Genomic DNA, 22,409 nt, shown 5'->3' with positions numbered 1-22,409 from the left:
TTAGAGAATTTGAAGTTGTGGAAACACAGGAGGTCTCGGGAGAGCTGGGGGAGTCAGTGGGTGCTCTCGTCCGCTGGCCCGAGACTGCATTGACCAGGACTCATCCCACTGAACTATCTGCACTTCTTTCCTCGTTGGTATACTACTACTCAGATGAGACAGAGTGAGGGTATAACAGTGTGGCAATACTTAATTGAATCACAAAACAGACAAACAGAACAGTCCAAGAAAACACCCCAAATGATGCAAAATTACAGAGTCTTACCTTTCCGCTGACTTCCCAGTATAAGAGTAGCTGCAACTTCAGGGCCGGCTGCCCCGACTTATGAAACCCACAGACAGGAAGTAACGACAAGCTTAGGAAGCCGACAGTCCATAGAAGCACGTGGCCAGGTGACCTAGTCACAACCTGGCTTTTCCAAACGTCTCCCTAGAGCTAGGTGACTGGTGGGTCCTAATCCAGGCTTCCCTAAATGTATTCATATTGCTCAGGTGACTGGAGGGTCCCAATCCTGGCTTCCCCAAACATATCCATGGGTTAATTGATGGTCAATGGAGCAAACCTATATTCTTCCAGCCGGGGCCCTGGTCCCCCAAGCTGGCATCCTGTAGAATGTCAAATCTGTGATGGAGGCATGTCCTGGCTGCTGTCATGTAGAGTGTTCCTGGCTGTGGTTGTGTAAAGAGAGTCTCTGATTCTGTCAGAAGGATAGAAAGTCCCTTTTTTTTATACCTACTTCTGTGATTCAGGTTATCATTCACAGGTCAGTTGGAAGGTGGGATGAGTTTAAAGCGCATTGTTTGAGTATTTAATCAATTTGCATGGTTTGTACTTCTGTTTCGCAGGTCAACAAACTAGTTGGCCTGGACAATGTTTAATCAACTGTAAGGTAGCGCTTGTCATTAAGGTAGGGGATACTCGCTAGGCAGCCGATAAATCAGATCCAGCACAGGTCTCTCAAACATAACTCAGTCCATGCGGTTTATTATTCAGCATAAATCAGCAACAGAAAGTTCATATCAAATCAGCATAGCGTCCATGACAGAGCTCCCCTCTGTTAATCCTGTGGTCACACAGGCTGGCTATGTGCTGCTTCTCAGGGCAGATGTTTCATTCCCTCCAGGGAACTATCCGACACACGTCTCCACGTGCACTCAGGAAGGCAGGCACGTCAGCCAGACGAGACCTTCCATACGGACCAACCGGGTCCAAGCATTCACTCATGTGACCTACCCTGGCCACCTTATATGGTCCGTAGCCACACCCACCGGATCACATGGCTATGGAGTTTTAGACACCCGCCCCAGGTGGGTTTGTAGGTGATTTATCCCACCCATCTCAATCACCTGAAGGCTTTTCCCTAACACATTGGAACAAAAGATCAGCTCTGCTGATCAGCATATAATCAAGCCTTCATATCAAGGCCACCCACGTTGGGATACATAACGGTCATTTAGGACCCTGCTCCTGTTACCACTCTGGACATGGCTATCCGTCCTTCCTGGGACACCCACTCAGCGCCCCCTAGCGGACACAGTGGTCACTACATCACACAACATATTAACCCCTTGACGACGTGCCCCATACATGTACTGTTTTGAACAGCTGACATGTGCCCCTAACAGAATAGTGATCCACCCGCGACCGTTAAATGTCGCTGTCAATCTCTGACAGTGACATTTAATGTGATCTAGCCGGAAGTGCAAAAAGCAAGTCCTCACATGGCCATATTGACGGAAAAAAAAAAAAAAAAAAAAAAAAGTTATGACTCTAGGAAGAAGAGGAATGAAAAACAAAACGCAAGAATGAAAAAGGGCTGCGGCGTGAAGGGGTTAAACATCTGTTGTTCAATTACACTGTCCCTGTCAATCAGGATAACACCACAATATGTTACAACAAAAACTCAAAAGTCATAAAAGATAGATAACAGTGTATGCCTCCTGGCCTACTGAAAATAGACGTCTGAATAGTTAGGATGAAATGCTCTATCACCACAAAAGTATTATAACCTACAGCCTTTAATTTATGCCGCTTTGCCGTGAAGTCAGTCATTGTAGGGTCACCTTCTGTTGTCGCAGAAAAGCCACAACACTTCTCAGGATATTAGATGCACAATGTGTGCAAGAAGCCCAAGACCACGTTTTCAAGAAATTGCCAGAGGACCGGATGGGCCAAGAGTCGGAGAAAAATATACTAGGAGACCAAGGAACTCTAATATCTTAACAACCCAGTTGTTTTTTACGGGACACTTTACTATTGGGAAACACAACCACAAGTGGATGAAATATTGGCCAACTTATTTTTTTTAGCAACGTTTCCATGTCATCTTTAGCTCCATCTCTAGTAGAGCCGGTCACACGAGTCCGTTCTCATCTGGTGAAATCATTGTGACATATCTGTTAATTTACACAGCGACTCATGTGATGACAACCTGGTGGGTTTTACTTCTTTTACTTTTAGGCATGCGAGCTTCTGGACCAAAAGCTGCAAAATAGACGCTGCTTCTTTTTTTTCCCTTTTTTTGGAAGTGGTAAATGAGGTTGCAGAAAATTAGAACATAAAAAGGTCACAACATTCAGAACAAGCGTAAGGAGAGCCAAAAGTTAGGATAATGTATCCCGAGACAAATGGGAAAAAAAATAAACTATGGAGGATTTCACATCTTTGGTGTAGAAGTTTGTGCTACAGAGCTGTAACTAGTAGATCCTCAATACTGGATCCAGTTTTCCATAGAAACAAAACTGAGTCACTCCGGACTGCCGCTAGTCGTCAAAAAGTTCTTAACTTGGCTTACCCTCTGGACCAGTCTCTTCATCAGGCTGTGACATACAAGGATTAACGTTTACACCAAGCCTTAGAGGGAATCTGTCACCAGGTTTTTGGCTCCTAGCCTGAGCACAGCATGATGTAGGGACAGAGACCCTGATTCCAGTAATGTGTCACTTACTTAGCTACTTGCTGTAATTTTGATATAATCACAATGTTATCAGCATGAGATCATCATTACAGGTCTAGTAAACCTGCTGCCAGGTAGTTCTCTATATACATGAGCTGTGTATAACTCCACCCCCACCACAGATTGTGTATACTGTGCATAGGCAGAAAGCTACCAATAAATGGTGTGGGAGGGGATATACAGAGCTCAGCATTCAGAGAACTGCTAGATCTGCAGCAGGTAAAACAAGGATTTTATCAAAATCTTACCTAGCAGCCCAGTAAGGGGCACATCGCTAGAATCAGGGTCTCTTCCCCTACTAGACACTGCTCTCAGATTAGGTGGTTAAAAACCTGTACCAAATTCTATGCACATTCAATAAACGTAGGCTGCACATGGAAATAATTGTGTATGGAAACCTTGCAATTGTCCTTCTATAGCAGATGTGTGGGGAAAGATATAGGGGAGGAGGATGCTGGATTTAAATATGCCCAATCCTTTTGTTCTTAGCTGCAATGAGCTACCAACAGGGACGTCCGGCGAGTCTTATTTCCCCTCTTCCCTTGAGAAGACATGCACACTCGGGAAGATCGATGTGTGTATGGAGGGGTAGGGAGAAAATGCCATCTGCCTATATACACTATAACAGAAGGTCATTGTGTGATATTATAGAACCACAATTCTTCAGAGGAAACTTATTCAGCATCCTCCAGCATAACTGTCAGTGAATGCTGGAAGAACGGTCGGGGTCTCCAAGACATTATCAGAGTGGTCTAAAATGAGATGAGTGCAACAATCGTTATACATGTGGGGGTCCCATGAAGCACCATAATTTTCCTCCACACCGAATACCATGGCTGGCAGGAAGAACCAAAAAATCAATTTTGGAACTGTGGTGCTATTAAAAATATGGATATCTTATAGCCTAAATATTGTAATATATTGATTAGTCCATATTGAAATTAACCTGAAATGTCAGCATTTGAAGGCCCCATATCCAATTCTTGAAAACCAGGGTTCATGAGGTCAGACCCGCAATGGCTATTGAAATGCAGCCTTAGTGTTGAGTATACTAAAAGACTATGCTTGTTTAAACAGTATGTTTAATCTGGATTACTGGAAAGGATTAACCTTTGTGTATGCTGTTGACTTACTTGAATTTTAAGAGCAGTGAATGGTGTGAGTATATTGACCAGGCATCACCTGATATTTGTGTCATATGGGGGTTAAAAGTGGACTAGGCATATAGACAATTGCACATAATTGTACATAAGGTCATAGAAATATGGCTGGGAAAGCCTAATGTAGAACCAGGAATATAGTTGGCGATCTGAAACCCATTATAGTGTATTCAATCTTAAAGATCTCTTTAACTGTAGTCTGAAATATAGATATTTTGTGCTAGGGTTCTGATCATAGCATGTTGTTGGAAACTTTGTTCTGGTGTATGATTTACTCTTATCATATGTAAATGTCAGGGCAATAGTAACTAGTCCGAAGAGGCAAGCTTTGTTTGATGTTATTTATTCATGATAGCTGGCCACTGTCATGTGATTGGAACATCAGACAACTAACTTGTGTATTTTCATGTTTACACAATATTATATTGTGTAGACCTTTGTTTAAAGCATATAAAAGCTGGCAGTCAGCTTTGTGGACCTGTGTGAGAGGACGCTCTTCGCAGTGTGGGTCCTAGGAAGCATTCTGTCTTCGCTGACCACTTCTCCAGCTGAAGTATTTCCGGACAGATGTAAATGCCCCTAGTGAAGATTCTTTTCTCTTCTTCTTTCTGATGTAAGTATATGTACTAAAACCTTTGTAGTTTTAATATATAAGTATACGCAATATTATACTATTTTCTATTTCGATATCATTGTCATACATTCCATTGATTTGGTGTTTTGTCATTTGGATTGATCATTGTATAATAAAATTGTGCCATATCCAAGTGGTGCCTTCTTTAAAGCCGTATCCGAACCTTATTGCTACAAACAGTTGGCAATACATAAATTGTTGGCAATACAGGAACAAATCAAGCCAGACATGTCCCTGGAAGCAAGGATCACCAAGCTACGACTTGCCTACTTTGGACACATCATACGAAGACAGCAATCACTAGAGAAGGACATCATGGTGGGAAGAATAGAAGGAGCAAGGCAAAGAGGAAGACCAATAACCTGATGGCTTGATAGTTTCAACATAACGTCGGAGAAGACCCTGGTGAACCTATCTAGACTTGCACAAGATCGATCTTCCTACAGCGCGTTCATTCATCAAGTCGCCATGGCTCAAGATCGAGCTGAAGGGCGTTAAATGACATTATATAACATGGATTGCACCGATAAGAGTGCGAGAGGTTCATCAGTCTATGCTGAATTCCGAGTTTGGCCAGCCTCACATAACAGTATGATATAACAGGCCTGGAGGGAAGAGCTCACACGGTTCAGATAAGACTTATCATAAGGTGGTGCAGGGTCAGGGCTCACTGGTTTAAGCCCCCGTTACACACAGCGAGATCGCTAGCAATATCACTATAACGTCACAGGTTTTTTGACGCAGCAGCGATATTGCTAGCGATTTCGCTATGTCTGCTACTTACCTGTGACCGGCTCCCCCGCTGGTTATCGCTGATTGCACGAGAATGTCCTGGACTATTTCTCGTCGTCAGCTTCCTGCTGGGCTTCCTGTGGCGCCGACGAGCGACGCGTGGACGCGAGCGGGAGGACGTCAGGATCGCCGCGTCTGACAGGTAAGTAGCGACCCCCGACCCCTGCTATGTCGCTGGTGAGATCTGCCTGTTTGGCAGCTCACTAGCGACCACTTAGCGATGCACCAGCAATCCATATCGTTGTCGGGATCGCTGGTGCATCGCTAAGTGTAACAGTACCCTTACATAGAAAAAAATGTCAACGGCCTGCAGAGTCCCAGCATGACAAAGACTGATCACTAAAGCTACCTGTGCATTACAGCTGAAAATTTGGATTTTTATTTTTTTTTTTTAACTAATTAAATGCAAAACCAAAATTTCAATTCAAATGCACAACAGGACAGACGACAAGCAAATCTGACATCTCAGGACTTTAAAGAAGCACTCCTGCCATCGAAATCTGCAACCCCTTAACATATTGCAATCATCATATTATATAGCACTGTGTATTACAATTGCTCATTTTGCCTTTCAACTCAGCTAATTTTGCATTAGGTCTAAGACATCGCAGGATCAGGTTTTGTTTTTTTTGCGCACCCCTAGAATTGAATGGGCGAGTCTCATCCAACGCATGGAAGAAACTAGGGCATGTTGTGATTTTGTCATGCGCAGATTTGGTCCTTGTAAAAAAATAAAAAATAAAGTGATCGTGAACAGCCTAAATGAATAACGTTGATCTGAGAGCTGACCCTGTGATGTCCGTTTTTTCACCGACATCACTATTGGCGTGAACTTAGCCTTACAAGACAATATAAATCATTACAATTTCTCCATAAATTAAATACCTGAGGAATGCGGGAAGGGAAGAATGGTGGAGTCTTATTCTCCATGGCACCATAATGCCACGTTCCAACTTCACCAGAAGACATGTCAGTTTTGGTAAAGAAAGAAAATCCAGAATCCTCCATCCCCCCTCCAGTAACATCATATTTTCCTACTGAATTATACACGGGTCACTGTTGTGGCCACACTGTGCCTTCCTGTCTCATTGCCGGAACAAACCGGAAATGAAGAGGAGGGACCAAGCACACGCATCTCCAGGCCGCCTCCTCAATATCAGCAGGGCAATATTTGGCTCACAGCTTAGCAAACATCATGGCTGATTTTACTGCTGCTCCACTCAAATTATTCTGACTGTTAAAGGGGAGATATTCGCAGGTTTTGCAATGTAATTTGGGAGCACCATGACGTAGGGGCAAAGACCTTGATTCCAGCGGAGTCCGTTACTAGGCTGTGTTGCTGTTGCAATGAAATCAGTGTTTTATCAGCAGGAGATTATCACTACAGGACTAGGTGTCTCGTGTCTCCTAGTTCAACCACGCCCCCACTTCTGATTGGATGCTTCTGTGTACCTTGACAAAAAGCTGCCAATCAGTGGTGGGGTTATAACAGCTCTGCAGCAGATAAACAGTGATTTTACCAAAATAACATGCAAGTCAGCAAGTGACATCGCAGAAATCAGGGTTTCTGCCCTTACATGATGGTGCTCTCACATTACATGGCAAAAACCTGCTGACAGATTCCCTTTAATCATTTTTCAGTAAGAGATTAGATTAGTGAGAGGTTATTATGGACATTTAGATAAAACAGTGTCTATGTGATACATGGTCGCTCCAATTCTAGCTTTCTTCATGCCCCCATCCACATTATGATGAACGATTGCTCACTGATGGCCCCAAACATGACACAAATTACACTGAACAACAGAGGGGGATGTTTGGTCAATGATACAACTGGTGCCGACTATCGGGCGGAGAAAAAAATTTCAAGGTGGCCAACTAGTTGGTGTTTTAGTAAAACCGATGAATGTTCGGAATCTCTGAAACCAAACGATGATCGTTCATTATTGTCAAAATCTGTTTTGTTGGGTGATCAAAGTTAATGTCTGTACCCTGTTTTCAAGGTGAAGTCAGGCAACTATTGGGATAGAACCACGTCAGTCGTGGAAATCAATGATCTCAATGGATGCCATGGACCTCAATCCATAAAAGGCTTTAATACTTATGCCTGTGACACAATGTCCTTACCCAATGATATTTTCCAGATTCAAATCCCGCATCGGCAGCTATGGGCCATGATTGGGGTCTACATGGTAAGAATCCATGGTGTGTTCAAGAGGAGATTATGTGCATCAAAAGTATATTAATTGCCATAAAGTCCTGTGCTTACCGTCCCACTGAAGTACTGGCAGCCCATCTTAAGAGAATCAAAGCCAAGAATCTGCAGCGCTCGCTCACTCCCAACACCGACTAGATCATTTGCTGGTGTCTCCTGAAGTGACACTTTGGTCACAGTTCTGGAAGATGTTAAAGGTTAACCAGAACTGATAGCACTTAAAGGGATATTCCCAACTTGTAAAGTGAAGGCATATCCTTATAGGCTTAGTAGTCAGTACAAGCCCGGCTTTATTTCCCTGTACAGCCACTAGGTGGGAGAGCCGGCATGCGAAGAAAACTCAGGAGGGGACGCAAAGCTCAATTAGCGGTGTAGTCCTCTCATCCTAAGGATCGGTTGGACCCCAGAGATCTTAGCGATATGCCAGATCAGAAGACTGTAAATTCACTTTCTTGTGGTTTTACAAGCAGCGCTTTATGGATATAAACAGCTGTATGTGAGATTTTCCCATTGTCACATTGTTTCCTGCACGACTACCAGGGCTGTGGAGTCGGAGTTGGTGTCATGGAAATTGAGGAGTCGGAGGTTTGGCTTACCGACTCCACAGCCCTGACGACTACAACAGGAGGATAATAAAACTACAACTCCTACTATTCCAGCTGCTGTCAGTGCATGTTGAGAGTTGTAGCCGCACACACAGAGGTGTCATATTTAAAAAGGTAACACCAAAAAGATTGCATTTTATCAAGTGAAGGGGGTAACATTTCTCCTTGTGGAGAGTGACATACCTGACATGTCAGTGTAAGGAGACTTCTAAGCCATGCAAGGCTCCACTGGGAAGTCAAAAATACAAATTGCCTCTTCAGAGAGGAAGAGGACTTGAACTCTAGCGGCACCTATAGGAAGTAGCAATCCAAGAAGTCAATATCGACTCTTTACCAAGCCTTGCCACATGGGCTTAGGATAAAAGCCAAAATCTCAATTTGCAGACATGTTTTGGGGTGTTGACCCGCCTCAGTGCAAAGCATTAGATAGGATTTGACTGTATAAGATGCCCCTGACTTGGCATGTAAGGACAATTATAGGCCATGCAATGATTCTCTAGGAAATTACCCGAGTCAGAGAACTCTCATCCTGCCAAATCAGATCTCATACTTTGCACTGAGGAGGGCCAAAACATCTGTAAATTGAGGTTCTAGTTTGGCATTTATCCTAAGTGTCCAAGAATACTGTATGGGCACACAGAGCTGCTAAAATCATTTATTCAAATTATAGGTAAACATAGCTGCAGTATACTGTTGCTGCAGGATGCCTCTGTATAAGAAAAAAAAAAAAAAAAAAAAAAGGGTTCTGAAAGTATGCCAGAAGTGCAGAAAACCAAGGAAAATTCTCTAGTGCCATCTATTGGAAGTAGCTGCCTTATGCGATAAAGGGGTTGCCCAGGCTTTGGGATCTAGTCTGCAGTTACTCTGACTGCAGACTTGTGAATCCCGAGAGCGCACAGTCAGGATTCTTCAGACCAGGGAGCGGGTGGTCATGTGATCACAAGTAAGCGATTTACGTACTTCTGGTCCCATTCCGACTAGACGTGCCACTGGTCGCAACACTGGATAATCCCCCCTGCGATTATTCTCTTTTCTTTTTTAACCCTCCATAGGGTTGCAGAGAGCTGGGCATTTCTATACCTAGGGATAATACAAAGCATCCTAAAGACACGCCCCTGAGGAGCCTGTGAGCCACACCCACTCGTGAAAGACCTTAAAAATTGTTCCCTCTCTCAAACCATATACAGGATTTAAAAGCAATAAAGAAAAAAGGCGGTATATTCAGCGGAGCAGCATTGATAAAATAAGAGCAAAAATTGTAGATTTTTGAGCAAGTGATAGCCTTGAAACAGGACTTTAAAACACTGGCAAAACCATAGCTTCCCCCAAAATGAAAAAAAGCAACCCATCTCTAAGCGCAATCTTGTGGAAAATGGAAGGACATCATACGGTAAAAAGATGCTCGGGTCACATTGCTCACAATAGCAAAAGTCAATTCAATAGGCAAAATAAGCGATGTATGGATTACGTACCATAATAAAGCTTTACAGCCATACAGACGGATGTGCACTGAAAAACATCAGTGTTTGTGGAAAAGTACGACACCAATGAATCAAGATGACAGCTGCCATCCAGTGTCTAGACCTAGGACCCCGACATGACAAAGGCAGCTCATTTACCAGTCTGCAGCGATGCCCGGCGTGCCCTCGCTCCACCCAGTAATGGCTACAGGGAATGCTGGCCGGCTGGTTTTCTCAGAGTGGAGTAAAGTCTACAAAGGGATGAAAAATATGCTTTAATAATAAAAAAAAAAAAAAAAAAAAAAAAAAAAAAACACAGCTTCATCAGGAACCAGCTCTGGACAGGAAATGGAGACGCAGCACGGGATGACATTACTGGATGATCCACCTAGCAAGGACACATGCTGGGAATAACTCCACAGCTGGGACTGTAAAAAGATACGTCAGGTCTGGTGACGAACGTGCGCATCACATCAGAGATGTGAGATTAGGAATTATACGTCATATACAGCTATGCATTAAAGGGATAACACTGGAGCCGCCTAAAGTTTTATACAAGTGGGCGGTCTCTAGAGGACCACACCCATTTGGAACAAGACTGGATATACATATACACAGGGAAGATGGGGCCATATCTCAGGAGCGGACAGGCGCAAGAAAAACAACGCCGGATTAGGGAAACCGGCGGCATTTACACCCCATGATGTAAAGTTACAGATAAAGACTCAAACCCTCTATTACTTCATTGGAAAACATGCATTTTCTTTTTTCTTAGACAACCCCTAATCAAATGTGACAGTGACGTGTCAGAAAGTAATGATGGATCGAGAACCACACAGATTGTGGTGCCTTCTAGGGCTCGGATTGGAGATTTCCGTAAGGCTTTGTTGGGAGGGAAGCAATGGCAGGCAGCGGATAGAAAACCTATCAACAACATAAAATCTCAACCTTTCCAGCTATGACACAAACAGCTGCAGCAACGTTCAAAAGGGACATCAACTAATAAAATGACTGATGTCCAACATGTAAAGGGAACAATGCGATCGCTGCAGAAAAGAAACTGAAAATAAAGCAGAAAACCTGAATACACACCATCAGGGCACTTATTTGCACTTCAGAGCGGCGTAAATTTCCACAGATGTCAAACAAATGATCTACAAGATTTGGGTTAAGCAAACACTAATGTTTCCTATCCAGTCACTAATACAGGGTGTCCTTACTTCCTATTCATGAAGGCAGCTAAGCAGTGAAATTGCAGCACCAAGAAGGAAAAGTCATGGTGTGATGGAAGTCACAGGAAGGAGACGCTTTACCGATAAGCAAATGATGCAAACAAAAACATTCAAAACATCTCAAATTATTCAGTCTGGAGTCTGAGCACCATGAGAAGAAATCCCGGCACTTACAGCCTCGGCTGCGATCACTGAGAAACGGTCGGCCGCACTGAGTGCACTTGGGCAAAACATCAAGATCCACTGCTGGCAGCTTCTTTTTCTAGAACTCCCGACTAACAACATCTCCCATCAAGGTCCTATGAGAGAAATCAGGAGACGCTGTAAGTCACTGTAGCACGCTTAGGCCAAGCAGGCTGCTCACAGTAGCACAAGCAACATGTGGTACGTTGCAGTGTTCAAATACAGCTCCTGGGACACTGGATAAATGGCTGCAATACGATCCAACATCAAATCAATGTAGCACTGTCAGTGCACCTCAAATGGAGATTACAGGGATCCAGCTACCGTATATTATGTCACCCCACATAATCCTGGTGTGACATTCCCTCATGAAAGCATGGTGTTGCCCACGTGGTCTACAGACCAATCTCTGGCTATTACAATATCAAACACCAAATCGGGACTCATCACTGGAGAGGATAGCCTTCCATTGCCTTCTTGTTCTGCACCATAAGAGCCTCTGGCAGCGATGCCGTGAGGTGGAAGACCGCCTGTAGGTGGATATGTGGCTCGTAGCCCAATGTCATGCAGATGCCTTCTGATTGTGTAGACCCCTTTTGACCATTAAGGCTTGCAGTACAGAATGGCTCACTACCTGCCATTCTTCTAGCCTGATGATCCGTCCTTGCAAGACACTCGCTTCAGCACAACTATGGACGTCATTCAAGGCCGTTGTTTTTGTCCAACCCCCTGGGACACGACGTTAAGCAATGACGACATTTTGACCTCCGCATGCCGCTAGTGATAAACCATCCTCTCTTCATTCAAGGATTCTGTCCCTCTCAGTTTGTGATAATTGTCACTCTGATAGGAGGCATTATACAATTCTCCAATTTTTTGAAGTTTCACGTGGCTAAAATAAAAAAAAATTGCTTTCAATCTGGTTTTTATATTCATCTCAAATGCCATAGATCGGAGCTTGGTCATTTGTGGATTTTATCGACACCTGTTACTACCTGCTCCTTCTTGGGTTTACAATATTAAGAGTACAGCAGGATCACAGATGTGGTGACCGTACTCCAAGAGACCGAGACTTTTTGACCTAAGAAACAATGATCCTTTCTTACTGGAATTTCCCATTACATGCCTATTTACTTTGTAAGAGGCTTGGCATAATTAAACGCCGACTCTGGGACTTCCCTCGCAGCCACACTGACCTGACAATTACACGGGCTTGTCCCACAAAATACATTTTAATTAACTGATCTTGAAATAATTACACAGCAAGTTCAACAATTGGTTGTGTTGAAAAAAAAAAAAAAGTTCCTACGCTGAGAAAAACATAATTGTGCTATGTACTGTCTTATTTGCCGTGTTCGAACATGCTGAGGTGCTCTGGTTTATGATCAGCACATACTACGGCTCCTGGAAATGGGAGGAAAAATAAGAGAACATACTGACCACACAGCAGGGTTCGCAGCTGCCTTTTACTGTGAGAACACATTTTCCTTCCTGTTTGTTTTATCACAGGAGTGAGCAATTCTGCAGGCCTCCCGCCCGCTTTGCTCGTCGTAAATTAAGTCAGTGAGGTACAAGCTTCATGGGTCACCAAGCTTGAAGGTCACAGACTTCATATTTGTGATGAGTTCACAGGGCTGGTGACCAGAAGACACTCTACTCCTGTGATAAAACAAACAAGCCAGAAAATACTTTACCTCATAGAAAGAAGCAGCTGCCAATCCCTGCTGTGTGGTTAGTATATTCACTTATGCTTAGTCCCCTGGCCAGGAGATGGGGCAGGTGTCGGCCATGTTCTTGTACAGTCGGACAAAGTCCTCAGGTCTCACAAAACACAGATATCCACGTCCGCCAGAGGTCCATGTAAGATTTTGCTTCCTTACTTGCAGCGACAATACCTTGTACATCTAAGTTACCACTGCAGCCAATCACTAACCTCAGCGCTGAGTCAGCAGGTGCAGCACTTGATCAGCGAGGAAAGCGATTGGCTGCAGAGGTCACGTCAAGAGACCGGCAGTTTGGATGTTTTTGGAGACAGTCACAACGATCAATAGAGGTGCTACAACACAGCGGACAAGTCACACAACTCAGTGTGTCCGCTTCTCACATGGGTCTACGGGCCCCGGCATGTACAACAGTGGCCTGACCTGTACGGCCCCAGACTCCTCACACTGGCCAACTGACCCAGTCATGTACAGCAGTGGCCCCAGTATACAGCGGCTTTAACTTGGGTGGCCCTCAGCTCCCCACCCAAGTGTATGGCCCTGGTGTGTACAGCAGTGGCCCCAGTATATAGAGGCTTTGAATTGTGTGACCCCCGGCTCCCCACACAGGTGAATGGCCCTGGTGTGTACAGCAGTGGCCCCAGTATACAGAGGCTTTGACTTGTGTGGCCCCTGCCTCCCCACACAGGTGTATGGTCCTGGTGTGTACAGCAGTGGCCCCAGTATAAAGATGCTTTGACTTGTGTGGCCCCCAGCTCCCCATACAGGTGAATGCCCCTGGTGTGTACAGCAGTGGCCCCAGTATAAAGAGGCTTTGACTTGTGTGGCCCCTGGCTCCCCACACAGGTGTATGGCCCTGGTGTGTACAGCAGTGGCCCCAGTATACAGAGGCTTTGACTTGTGTGGCCCCCGGCTCCCCACACAGGTGTATGGCCCTGGCGTGTACAGCAGTGGCCCCAGTATAGAGGCTTTGACTTGTGTGGCCCCTGGCTCCCCACACAGGTGTATGGCCCTGGTGTGTATAGCAGTGGCCCCAGTGTGTATAGCAGTGGCCCCAGTATATAGAGGCTTTGACTTGTGTGGCCCCCAGCTCCCCACACAGGTGTATGGCCCTGGTGTGTACAGCAGTGGCCCCAGTATACAGATGCTTTGACTTGTGTGGCCCCTGCCTCCACACACAGGTGTATGGCCCTGGTGTGTACAGCAGTGGCCCCAGTATATAGAGGCTTTGAATTGTGTGACCCCCGGCTCCCCACACAGGTGAATGGCCCTGGTGTGTACAGCAGTGGCCCCAGTATACAAAGGCTTTGACTTGTGTGGCCCCTGCCTCCCCACACAGGTGTATGGTCCTGGTGTGTACAGCAGTGGCCCCAGTATAAAGATGCTTTGACTTGTGTGGCCCCCAGCTCCCCACACAGGTGAATGCCCCTGGTGTGTACAGCAGTGGCCCCAGTATAAAGAGGCTTTGACTTGTGTGGCCCCTGGCTCCCCACACAGGTGTATGGCCCTGGTGTGTACAGCAGTGGCCCCAGTATACAGAGGCTTTGACTTGTGTGGCCCCCGGCTCCCCACACAGGTGTATGGCCCTGGCGTGTACAGCAGTGGCCCCAGTATAGAGGCTTTGACTTGTGTGGCCCCTGGCTCCCCACACAGGTGTATGGCCCTGGTGTGTATAGCAGTGGCCCCAGTATATAGAGGCTTTGACTTGTGTGGCCCCCGGCTCCCCACACAGGTGTATGGCCCTTTTGTGTATAGCAGTGGCCCCAGAATATAGAGGCTTTGACTTGTGTGGCCCCCGGCTCCCCACACAGGTGTATGGCCCTGGTGTGTACAGCAGTGGCCCCAGAATACAGAGGCTTTGACTTGTGTGGCCCCTGGCTCCCCACACAGGTGTATGGCCCTGGTGTGTACAGCAGTGGCCCCAGTATACAGATGCTTTGACTTATGTGGCCCCTGCCTCCCCACACAGGTGTATGGCCCTGGTGTGTACAGCAGTGGCCCCAGTATACAGAGGCTTTGACTTGTGTGGCCCCTGGCTCCCCACACAGGTGTATGGCCCCTGGCTCCCCACACAGGTGTATGGCCCTGGTGTGTATAGCAGTGGCCCCAGTATATAGAGGCTTTGACTTGTGTGGCCCCTGGCTCCCCACACAGGTGTATGGCCCTGGTGTGTACAGCAGTGGCCCCAGTATATAGAGGCTTTGACTTGTGTGGCCCCTGCCTCCCCACACAGGTGTATGGCCCTGGTGTGTACAGCAGTGGCCCCAGTATATAGAGGCTTTGACTTGTGTGGCCCCCGGCTCCCCACACAGGTGTATGGCCCTGGTGTGTACAGCAGTGGCCCCAGTATATAGAGGCTTTGACTTGTGTGGCCCCTGCCTCCCCACACAGGTGTATGGCCCTGGTGTGTACAGCAGTGGCCCCAGTATATAGAGGCTTTGACTTGTGTGGCCCCTGCCTCCCCACACAGGTGTATGGCCCTGGTGTGTATAGCAGTGGCCCCAGTATATAGAGGCTTTGACTTGTGTGGCCCCCGGCTCCCCACACAGGTGTATGGCCCTGGTGTGTATAGCAGTGGCCCCAGTATATAGAGGCTTTGACTTGTGTGGCCCCTGCCTCCCCACACAGGTGTATGGCCCTGGTGTGTACAGCAGTGGCCCCAGTATATAGAGGCTTTGACTTGTGTGGCCCCTGCCTCCCCACACAGGTGTATGGCCCTGGTGTGTACAGCAGTGGCCCCAGTATATAGAGGCTTTGACTTGTGTGGCCCCTGGCTCCCCACACAGGTGTATGGCCCTGGTGTGTATAGCAGTGGCCCCAGTATATAGAGGCTTTGACTTGTGTGGCCCTTGCCTCCCCACACAGGTGTATGGCCCTGGTGTGTACAGCAGTGGCCCCAGTATATAGAGGCTTTGACTTGTGTGGCCCCTGCCTCCCCACACAGGTGTATGGCCCTGGTGTGTACAGCAGTGGCCCCAGTATATAGAGGCTTTGACTTGTGTGGCCCCCGGCTCCCCACACAGGTGTATGGCCCTGGTGTGTACAGCAGTGGCCCCAGTATATAGAGGCTTTGACTTGTGTGGCCCCTGCCTCCCCACACAGGTGTATGGCCCTGGTGTGTATAGCAGTGGCCCCAGTATATAGAGGCTTTGACTTGTGTGGCCCCTGCCTCCCCACACAGGTGTATGGCCCTGGTGTGTACAGCAGTGGCCCCAGTATATAGAGGCTTTGACTTGTGTGGCCCCTGCCTCCCCACACAGGTGTATGGCCCTGGTGTGTATAGCAGTGGCCCCAGTATATAGAGGCTTTGACTTGTGTGGCCCCCGGCTCCCCACACAGGTGTATGGCCCTGGTGTGTATAGCAGTGGCCCCAGTATATAGAGGCTTTGACTTGTGTGGCCCCTGCCTCCCCACACAGGTGTATGGCCCTGGTGTGTACAGCAGTGGCCCCAGTATATTGAGGCTTTGACTTGTGTGGCCCCTGCCTCCCCACACAGGTGTATGGCCCTGGTGTGTACAGCAGTGGCCCCAGTATATAGAGGCTTTGACTTGTGTGGCCCCTGGCTCCCCACACAGGTGTATGGCCCTGGTGTGTACAGCAGTGGCCCCAGTATATAGAGGCTTTGACTTGTGTGGCCCCTGCCTCCCCACACAGGTGTATGGCCCTGGTGTGTACAGCAGTGGCCCCAGTATATAGAGGCTTTGACTTGTGTGGCCCCTGCCTCCCCACACAGGTGTATGGCCCTGGTGTGTACAGCAGTGGCCCCAGTATATAGAGGCTTTGACTTGTGTGGCCCCTGCCTCCCCACACAGGTGTATGGCCCTGGTGTGTATAGCAGTGGCCCCAGTATATAGAGGCTTTGACTTGTGTGGCCCCTGCCTCCCCACACAGGTGTATGGCCCTGGTGTGTACAGCAGTGGCCCCAGTATATAGAGGCTTTGACTTGTGTGGCCCCTGCCTCCCCACACAGGTGTATGGCCCTGGTGTGTACAGCAGTGGCCCCAGTATACAGAGGCTTTGACTTGTGTGGCCCCTGCCTCCCCACACAGGTGTATGGCCCTGGTGTGTATAGCAGTGGCCCCAGTATATAGAGGCTTTGACTTGTGTGGCCCCTGCCTCCCCACACAGGTGTATGGCCCTGGTGTGTACAGCAGTGGCCCCAGTATATAGAGGCTTTGACTTGTGTGGCCCCTGCCTCCCCACACAGGTGTATGGCCCTGGTGTGTACAGCAGTGGCCCCAGTATATAGAGGCTTTGACTTGTGTGGCCCCTGGCTCCCCACACAGGTGTATGGCCCTGGTGTGTACAGCAGTGGCCCCAGTATATAGAGGCTTTGACTTGTGTGGCCCCTGCCTCCCCACACAGGTGTATGGCCCTGGTGTGTATAGCAGTGGCCCCAGTATATAGAGGCTTTGACTTGTGTGGCCCCTGCCTCCCCACACAGGTGTATGGCCCTGGTGTGTACAGCAGTGGCCCCAGTATACAGAGGCTTTGACTTGTGTGGCCCCTGCCTCCCCACACAGGTGTATGGCCCTGGTGTGTATAGCAGTGGCCCCAGTATATAGAGGCTTTGACTTGTGTGGCCCCTGCCTCCCCACACAGGTGTATGGCCCTGGTGTGTACAGCAGTGGCCCCAGTATACAGAGGCTTTGACTTGTGTGGCCCCTGCCTCCCCACACAGGTGTATGGCCCTGGTGTGTACAGCAGTGGCCCCAGTATACAGAGGCTTTGACTTGTGTGGCCCCCGGCTCCCCACACAGGTGTATGGTCCTGGTGTGTACAGAAGCTCTGACCTGTGCGGCCCCCGGTACACGGCACTTACAGGCTGTGCCCGACGGGCAGGAGGGTGTGCACCGTCTCTTCCTACATCATGGCCTCTTCTTCTCTGGTCTACGTCGCTCCCATGGCGGCTTTTCCCGGAGGCCGAAATCCTCCAGCCTCCGCTCAGCAATGGGCCCTGACACTGACAGAGGGAGACCGGGCGCGGAGAGGGTTAACAACAGTCACGTGATCCGACAGGAAGGGGCGGGGCCTGCTGTCATCCAGCTCTATGGAGACTGGAGAGAGAGACGGAAGAGAAAGCAGCGTGAGGCTCGATGCTGTAGGGTCCTCATGTGTAGGGGAGTGAAGCTCTGCGGTGAGGAGATACAGGGAAGGAGTGAGGCTCTGTAGTGAAGACAGGAGGAGTGATGTTCTGCAGTAAGGAGACAGAGGGAAGGAGTGATGCTCTGCAGTAAGACACATAGGGAAGGAGTGATGCTCTGCAGTAAGACACATAGGGAAGGAGTGAGACTCTGCAGAGAAGACAGGAGGAGTGATGCTCTGCAGTGAGGAGACAGGAGGAGTGATGCTCTGCAGGAAGACACACAGGGAAGGAGTGAGGCTCTGCAGTTAGGAGACAGGAGGTGTGATGCTCTGCAGTAAGGAGTCTTAGGAAGGAGTGATGCTCTGCAGTAAGGAGGCACATAGGGAAGGAGTAAGGCTCTGCAGTGAAGACAGGAGGAGTGAGGCTCTTAAGTAAGGAGACACAGGGAAGGAGTGAGGCTCTGCAGTAAGGAGACACGGAAGGAGTGCGGCTCTGCAGTAAGGAGACACAGGGAAGGAGTGAGGCTCTGCTGTAGGGAGACAGGAGGTGTGATGCTCTGCAGTTAGGAGACAGGAGGTGTGATGCTCTGCAGTAAGGAGTCTTAGGAAGGAGTGATGCTCTGCAGTAAGGAGGCACATAGGGAAGGAGAAGGCTCTGCAGTGAAGACGGAGGAGTGATGCTCTGCAGTTAGGAGACAGGAGGTGTGATGCTCTGCAGTAAGGAGTCTTAGGAAGGAGTGATGCTCTGCAGTAAGGAGGCACATAGGGAAGGAGTAAGGCTCTGCAGTGAAGACGGAGGAGTGAGGCTCTGAAGTAAGGAGACACAGGGAAGGACTGAGGCTCTGCAGTAAGGAGACACAGGGAAGGAGTGATGCTCTGCTGTAGGGAGACACAGGGAAGGAGTGATGCTCTGCAGTAAGGAGGCACATAGGGAAGGAGTGAGGCTCTGCAGTGAAGACAGGAGGAGTGATGTTCTGCAGTAAGGAGACAGGAGTGATGCTCTGCAGTGAGGAGACAGGAGGAGTGAGGCGACACAGGGAAGGAGTGATGCTCTGCTGTAGGGAGACAGAAGGAGTGATGCTCTGCAGTAAGGAGACACGGAAGGAGTGATGCTCTGCAGGAAGACACAGATAAGGATTGAGACTCTGCAGTGAAGACAGGAGGAGTGATGCTCTGCTGTAAGGAGACAGGAGGAGTAATGTTCTGCAGTAAGGAGACAGAAGGAGTGATGCTCTGCAGTAAGGAGACAGAAGGAGTGAGGCTCTGCAGTAAGGAGACAGAATGAGCGAGGCTCTGCAGTAAGGAGACACGGAAAGAGTGATGCTCTGCAGTAAGGAGACACATAGGGAAGGAGTGATGCTCTGCAGTAAGGAGACACATGGAAGGAGTGATGCAGTAAGGAGACAGGAGGAGTGATGTTCTGCTGTAGGGTACTAGGGAAGAAGTGATGCTCTGCAGTGAGGAGACAAAGGAGTGATGCTCTGCAGTGAGGAGACAAGGAAGGAGTAATTCTGCAGTATGGAGACAGGAGGAGTGAGGCTCTGCAGTAAGGAGACAGGAGGAGTGATGCTCTGCAGTAAGGAGACAGAAGGAGTGATGTTCTGCAGTAAGGAGTCAGAAGGAGTGAGGCTCTGCAGTAAGGAGACAGGAGTTATGCTCTGCAGTAAGAAGACACAGGGAAGGAGTGATGCTCTGCAGTAAGGAAACAGAAGGAGTGATGTTCTGCAGTAAGGAGACAGAAGGAGTGAGGCTCTGCAGTAAGGAGATAGGAGTGATGCTCTGCAGTAAGGAGACGGAGTGATGCTCTGCAGTAAGGAGACACATAGGGAAGAAGTGATGCTCTGCAGTAAGGAGACACATAGGGAAGGAGTGATTCTCTGCAGTAAGGTGACTCGGAAGGAGTGATGCTCTGCAGTAAGGAGACACATAGGGAAGGAATCGTAGAGTTGGAAGGGACCTCCTGGGCCATCTGGTCCAACCCCCTGCTCAAAGCAGGATTCGCTAAATCATCCCAGTCAGATGTCTGTCCAGCCTCTGTTTGAAGACATCCATTGAAGGAGAACTCACCACTTCTCGTGGCAGCCTGTTCCACTCATTGATCACTCTAACTGTCAAAAAGTTTTTTCTAATATCTAATCTGTGTCTCCTCCCATTCAGTTTCATCCCATTGCTTCTAGTCTTTCCTTGTGCAAATGAGAATAAAGTTGATCCTTCTACAATGTGACAGCCCTTTAGATATTTGTAGACAGCTATTAAGTCTCCTCTCAGTCTTCTCTTTTGCAAACTAAACAATCCCAAATCCTGCAACCTTTCCTCATAAGACAGGGTTTGCAGACCGGTCACCATTCTGGTTGCTCTTTTCTGAACTTGCTCCAGTTTGTTGATGTCTTTTTTAAAATGTGGTGCCCAAAACTGGACACAATATTCCAGATGAGGTCTGATCAAAGAGGAGTAGAGGGAAATAATGACTTCAGGTGATCTAGACTGTATGCTTTTGTTAATACATCCTAGAATTGCATTTGCTTTTTTTGCTGCTGCATCACACTGTTGACTCATATTCAGTCTGTGATCTATTAGTATACCCAAATCTTTTTCACATGTGCTCTTGCTTAGGCCTATTCCTCCCATTCTGTATATGCTTTTTTCATTTTTATTGCCCAGATGTAGTACTTTGCATTTTTCCCTGTTAAAAACCATTCTGTTAGTTGCTGCCCACTTCTCCAGTTTATTTATATCTTTTTCAATCCTCTCTCTCTCTTCTCTAGTATTAGCTATCCCTCCTAGCTTTGTGTCGTCAGCAAATTTAATCAGTTTACCCTCAATTCCTTCATCTAAATCGTTGATAAAGATGTTGAACAATACAGGGCCCAGGACAGAGCCCTTTGGTACCCCACTTGAGACATTCTTCCAACTGGATGTGCAGCCATTTACGACCACTCTTTGGGTCCGATCACTAAGCCAGTTATGAATCCACCTAACAGTTGCCTTGTCCATTCCATACTTAGTCAATTTTTCAATAAGGATTGCATGAGATACTTTGTCAAATGCTTTGCTGAAGTCAAGATATACTATACAGCATTTCCTTGATCCACCCAATCAGTGATTCCGTCATAGAAGGAAATTAAGTTAGTCTGACATGACTTACTAGTTACAAACCCATGCTGACTCTGTTTAATCACTTCTTTCTTATCCAGGTACTGACATACATGTTGTTTAATAATTTGTTCAAAGATCTTTCCTGGTATAGAAGTCAGACTCACCGGCCTATAGTTGCCTGGGTCCACCTTCTTCCCCTTTTTGAAGATAGGAACAACATTTGCTCTTCTCCAGTCTTCTGGGACTTCTCCTGTTCTCCAAGAATTTTCAAAGATTATGGAGAGGGGTTCAAAAATTTCTTCTGCTATCTCCTTCAGTACTCTGGGGTGTAATTCATCTGGACCTGGAGACTTGAATTCATTTAGGTTAGCTAAGTGTTTCCTCACTATCTTTCTGTTTATAGATATCCTGGATTCTTCTATTCCCTTAATAGGACAGTGAAGAACAGTTGATGTCACATTTCCTTTCTGAGAGAAAACAGATGCAAAATAGGAATTTAAAAGTTCGGCCTTCTTAACATCCTGTCTTACCATTTCATCATTTTCATCCTGTAAAAATCCTATAGCATCTTTGACTTTTATTTTTGACATATCCCCAAAATCCTTTATTATTGCTTTTGACATCTCTTGCAAGCCTCAATTCATTGTCAGCTTTAGTAATCTGATTTGTGCCCTGCAGGTTCTGCAGACAGCATTATATTCTTCTTTAGATATGCCTCCCTCTTTCCATTTTATAAACATTTCTTTCTTCCTCTTTAGCATGTGCTTAAGTTTTGTGTTCATCCATCCTGGCTTCCTTAAATGCTTCCTATTCTTCCCTCTTTTCGGAATTGTTAACAATTGTGCTTTGAGAATTTCATTTTTCAAGATTTCCATCCTTCCTGGCCATTTTTGTCTTTAAGGATATCCAGCCATTGGATCCCTCCAATTCTCTTTCTGAATCCCTTAAAATCTGCCTTTCTGAAATCTAACCTTGACGTCTGAGTCTTCACAGTTCTTCCGCCTCTAGTTATCCAAAATTCTAAAATAGCATGGTCGCTACCTCCTAGGGTCCCAGCCACTTTTACCTCCTCAACCATTTCCTCCCTGTTTATAAGGATTAGATCCAAGGTAGCAGTAGGAGTGATGCTCTGCAGTAAGGAGACACAGGGAAGGGGTGATGCTCTCCAGTGAGGAGACAGAGGGAAGGAGTGATGCTCTGCAGTGAGGAGACACAGGGAAGGAGTGATGCTCTGCAGTAAGGAGACGCAGGGAAGGAGTGATGCTCTG

The 22,409-nt window shown here is 47.2% G+C and overlaps 1 protein-coding gene across 4 annotated transcripts in view; it reads right to left on the bottom strand.

Moving 5' to 3' along the window:
- NADK (NAD kinase) overlaps positions 1 to 18,080 on the bottom strand; it is an 88,107-nt gene extending 70,027 nt beyond the window's left edge. Inside the window, exon 1 of one of the 4 annotated variants that reach the window (XM_073585421.1) lies at positions 17,783 to 18,080. The gene's annotated coding sequence lies outside the window, so the exon portion shown is untranslated. Of the gene's footprint in view, positions 1 to 7,812; positions 7,924 to 17,753 lie in introns of those variants that run through there. The other 3 variants (XM_073585418.1, XM_073585417.1, XM_073585419.1) reach the window with 3 other exon arrangements.
- Positions 18,081 to 22,409: the final 4,329 nt, after the last annotated feature.

This window comes from Dendrobates tinctorius, unplaced genomic scaffold (genome assembly GCF_039654945.1).
Source record: "Dendrobates tinctorius isolate UK_male_01 unplaced genomic scaffold, ASM3965494v1 ptg000086l, whole genome shotgun sequence".
Classification (NCBI taxonomy): Eukaryota; Metazoa; Chordata; class Amphibia; order Anura; family Dendrobatidae; genus Dendrobates; species Dendrobates tinctorius.
This window is presented reverse-complemented; position numbering and strand designations above follow the sequence as displayed.